Genomic DNA, 4,907 nt, shown 5'->3' with positions numbered 1-4,907 from the left:
TTTATTTTTATATTTCTGGTCAGGTATGGTTGATGTGTTTCTCGCTAGTTTGGTAGTGTTCAGGAGCTCATCATCTCTCTCCTGATTATGGGGTAGGCTGGGTAGTGGGTGGGAACATGTTCACAGGTCTGTTTACTTTCTATGTAGAGTAGTTGAGGGTGGGCTCAGTGTTGGCTGCTGTCTGTCCCTGAATAAGTAATATAGGAGTGGATGGTTGTCACATTTGCTCAACAGGAGAGACAGTAAGAGGGGTAAGTATGGTTGTGTAGTATAGATGTGGTTGACACTTTCTTCCATATAGGACCAAAACCAACAACAAAAAAGAAAGAAATGTGAAAAAAGAAAAGAGAAAGAGAAAAGGGTTGGGGGGCAGGACAATAAAGGAAGAGAAAAAGAAAGCTGGTGCAGAGTAGCAACAGTGCAGTTAGTGTTCCCTATCCATGGTGGCACACACTGCCAGCCATCAGGTCACTGGTGTCATGGCATTCAGTCCACGGTGGTATACTCCACTGGCTGCATTAGAGCAGTGCTGGAGTTCTTGGTCTGCAGATATGTGCACTATGGTACACAGATATGTCCAGCTAACTACACATACACACACAAGCACACTGTGATATGTAGAACCAATGAGCACTAGGTGTGTAATTCACAGGAGTGCACATGTCTAAAATGAGTCGTTGAACCACGAGTTAGAATCTCTCTAACCTCAGTAGTAGTGGGTACACTTCATTTGTTGTTACTAACTTTATGACATTGGAAATGTGGAGGAATTCAGGCCAGGCAGACAAACTAACAGGTCAGGATCATGAGACAGGGTGATGTCATAGACTTTGGGTAGGAAGAGTAGGCGATGGCAAAACTCCTGATCAGGAGGGTGTGGGAATATGGGGGCAGATCACACTTGCCTGGTTGTGAGTCACCAGTATGGGTACTATTGTAGTCCTGAGTGAGAAGAGCTGACTATCTGGTTTCTGCCCCTATCACAAAGATGTTTGCAATCATTCAAAATGACCATGTTGTACCTGGCTAGATGGCAATTCGCCACTCCATATGTTTCTTGTTTACTGTTTTTTGTTTCTTCCTCTAATTAGTATTTGACCTACTTCTTCATACTTTTCTTTGAGACTTAAGGTTTCAGTTAGTTTCTCAGGCCTTTGTTGCAAGAAGTCTGGGTAGAATGTCTGCCTAGTGTGCCATCTAGGATTCATCCTCTCAATTGAGTTTTAGCTGTTCAGTGACAGTTAGTAAATGGATGGCCTACCTCAGAGATACCTTCCAGAGAAAAGAGAAAATGGTTGGCATAGAGAGTCTTCTAAAACTGTAATTAATGGTATAGTTCCATTGCCTATCATTTTACCACCTTGCATCCAGAACCTGACTTTAAGTGATCCCTGTAAGCACACACCCCGTGGTACATTTCTGCACGTTTCACTGAAGAAGACTGCATTTCTCCTCTAATTACCATCACAAGAGCTCCCATTATGGTTTGACCCTAGTAATTTAGTTATATTTATGCTGCTACAATGCAACAAATAGATAATAATGAATACTGATGCAGCTTAGGTTTAAAGCAAACTATAATTTAGTAGGTTTAATGAAGACACCAGAAACAGTAGTATATAAAAACATATTCACATTATGAGGGAAAAAAAGAGAAAAACTTGAATGTTTCATATTCTCAAAGCTCCATTTTATACTTGGAAGCTCTCCTGGAGATCTAGACATACATTTTCATCTTTCATTTACCGAGTCTAACTGTATTTTTCAAATGACGAAAAAGAGTTGAATGACTTAGTAAATCAAATGGGAAGCTTATTTGGCAATCTAATCTCATAATAAATGTAGTAAATAAAAATTTAAAAACAAGGTGTCTAGTCAAGATGTTAATTGATCCATTAAATAAATCTGGGCTCATGACTGGAGCTTCTTTGAAAGGTAGCTAAGACTGTTACTGCACCTGCAAATTATAGTCAAATCCAGTTATCATGTCAAAATGAACAAAGCTCAATGAGAAACTGCTTCCATGCAAGTAGCAGGAAAAAAAGGGGGGGAGGGTATGATTGTGTTTCATTACATGTTAACAACAGTGACACTCTTCTGGAAAGACTAAATTTGGGGATCATTGAGATAGAGCTAGAAGAAATGTACTTTTCCAAGTGTTCCAAGGGAGTTGAACACCCTTTACCCTTAATTGAATAACAGAGATAAGATACACAAAAAAAGATAAAATTGCCTCGAATTTCATATAACATCTTTATAATTTTCATGGCACATTTCTTGATTTTCATTTGTCCAGTGAATAACCTTAGGAAGAAATCCAAGATGCACTGAAGACGTTGTTGAAAAACAAGGCTTCAGGAATTGTAAAACTACAAATCGAAATATTTCAATAAACGGATGTAATATTAAAGGCACTCTCTGTAATGTGCCCAGAAATTTGGAAGACAGCTATCTGCCAAGTGATTAGAAGAAATCCTTATTTGTGCCAGTTTCAAAGAAAGGTGACCCAGTGAAATGCGGATATCACAGAACAATATCATTAATATCACATGCACACAAAATTTTGCTGAAGTTTTTGTTGTTAGGTGCTATCAATTCAGTTCCAACTCGTAGTGACACTATGCATGGAAGAACAAAACACTGCCAAGTCCTGGGTCACCCTCACAATCATTGTTCTGCTTGAACCCATTGCTGCTGCCACTGTGCCAATCCAGCTCACTGGGGGTCTTACGCTTTTTCACTGACCCTCTATTTTAGCTGGTATGATTTCCTGCTCCGGGGCTAGTCCCTACTGATAATATGTCCAAAGTATGAAAGACAAAGTTTCACCATCCTAGCTCCTAAGGCACATTCTGGCTGTACTTCTTTCAACACAGATTTGTTTGTCCTTTTGGCAGTCCATAATACTTTTAATATTCTTCTCCAATACCATAACTGAAATGTATTGATTCTTCTGTGGTCCTCCTTATTCACTGTCTAACTTTCACATGTACATGAGGCTATTGAAAATATCATGGCTTGGGTCAGGCATACCTTAGTCCTCCAAGAGAAAACTGACATCTTTGCTCTTAAAGACTTTAAAGAGGTCTTGTGCAACAGATTTGCCTAATGCAATATGATAACAATATGATTTCTTGACAGTTGCTTCCATGAGTGCTGATAGTGGATCCAAACAAAATAAAGTCTTGAGAACTTCAAACTTTTATCCAATTATCATGATGTTATTTACTGGTTCAGGAGTGAGGATTTTTGTTTTCTTTACATTGAGGTGCAACCCTGTGGTCTTTGATCTTCATCAAGAAAGGCTGTATCATCTGCATATCACAGGTTGTTAATGAGTCTTCCTCTAATCCTGATGCCACATTCTACTTCATGTAATCCAGCTTCTTAGATTATTTGCTCAACATACAGATTGAAAAAACAGAGGGAAAGAACACAACCTGGCACACACCTTTTCTGATTTTAAACCATTCAGTATCCCCTTGTTTTGTTCAAACAACTTCATGGTGATCTATGCATAAGTTCTTCTTGAACACAATTAAGTGTTCTGGAATACCCATTCTTCACAATGGTACTGATAGCTTATCATGATCCTCACGGTCAAAAGGCTTCACATATCAATAAAGCACAGTCAAATATCTTTCTGATATTCTCTGATTTCTGCCAAGATCCATCCGACTTCAGCAATGATGTCCCTCATTCCACATCCTCATGTGAATTTGGCTTGATCATCTGACAGTTAGAAGGATATCATTGCTGACATCACATGGATCTTAGCTAAAATCAGAGAACATTAGAAAGAAGTTTCCTTTTACTTTATTGACTATGCAAAGGCATTCAACTGTGTAGATCAGAACAAGGGATTGATTGATAACACTGGGAAGAATGGGTATTCCAGAGCACTAAATTGTGCTCATGAGGAACCTGTACGTAGACCAAGAAGCAGTCATTAGGAAAGAATAAGGGATACTGAATGGTTTAAAATCAGGAAAGGTGTGTGCCAAAATTGTATCCTTTCACCACATTTATTCAATCTGTATGCTGAACAAATTATCTCAGAAATTGTATTATGTGAAGAAGAATGTGGCATTGGAGGAAGACTCATTAACAACTTGTAATATACACACACCACAATCTTGTTTGCTGGAAGAAAAGAGGACTTAAAAATACTTATAGATGAAGATCAAAGACTACAGCCTTCAGTATGAATTGAACCTCAATGTAAAGAAAATGAAAATCTTCATAACTGGATCAATAAATAACATCATGATATTTGGAGAAATTATTTAAGTTGTCAGAATTCATTTTGCTTGTATCCAAATCAATGCTCATGGAAGCAGAAGCCAAGAAATTTAAATACATATTGCCTTAATCTCATCTGTTACACAAGACCTATTTTAAGTCTTAAAGAACAAAGATGTAACTTTGAAGACTAAAGCATGTTTGACTCAAGCACATATATCAATCACCTCATATGTGCATGAAAGTTGGACAATGAATAAACAAGATCATAGAAGAATTGATGCATTTGAATTTTCTAGTGTTGGTGAAGAATATTTAAAGTATCATGGACTGCCAGAAAACCAACAAATTTGTCTTAGAAGAAGTACAGAATGCAAGAATGGTGAAACTTAGTCTCTTGTGTTTTCAACACATTGTCAAGAGGGACCAGTCCCTGGAAAAAGACTCATGCTTGGGATCAATGAAAAAGAGGAAGACCCACGATCACTAACCATTAGAGAGATGCAAATCAACACAACAATGAGATATAATCTCACACCAACAATAACAGCACAGATGAAAATGTAGAGGACAATAAATGCTGACAGGGATGGGCGAGACTGGGACACTCCTGCATTGCTAGTGGGACTGCAAAATGGTCCAACCTCTCTGGAAAGCAATATGGC

The sequence above is a fragment of the Chrysochloris asiatica genome, unplaced genomic scaffold (assembly GCF_000296735.1).
Source record: "Chrysochloris asiatica unplaced genomic scaffold, ChrAsi1.0 scaffold00141, whole genome shotgun sequence".
In the NCBI taxonomy this organism is placed as follows: domain Eukaryota; kingdom Metazoa; phylum Chordata; class Mammalia; order Afrosoricida; family Chrysochloridae; genus Chrysochloris; species Chrysochloris asiatica.
Note: the sequence above shows the minus strand (reverse complement) of the source record.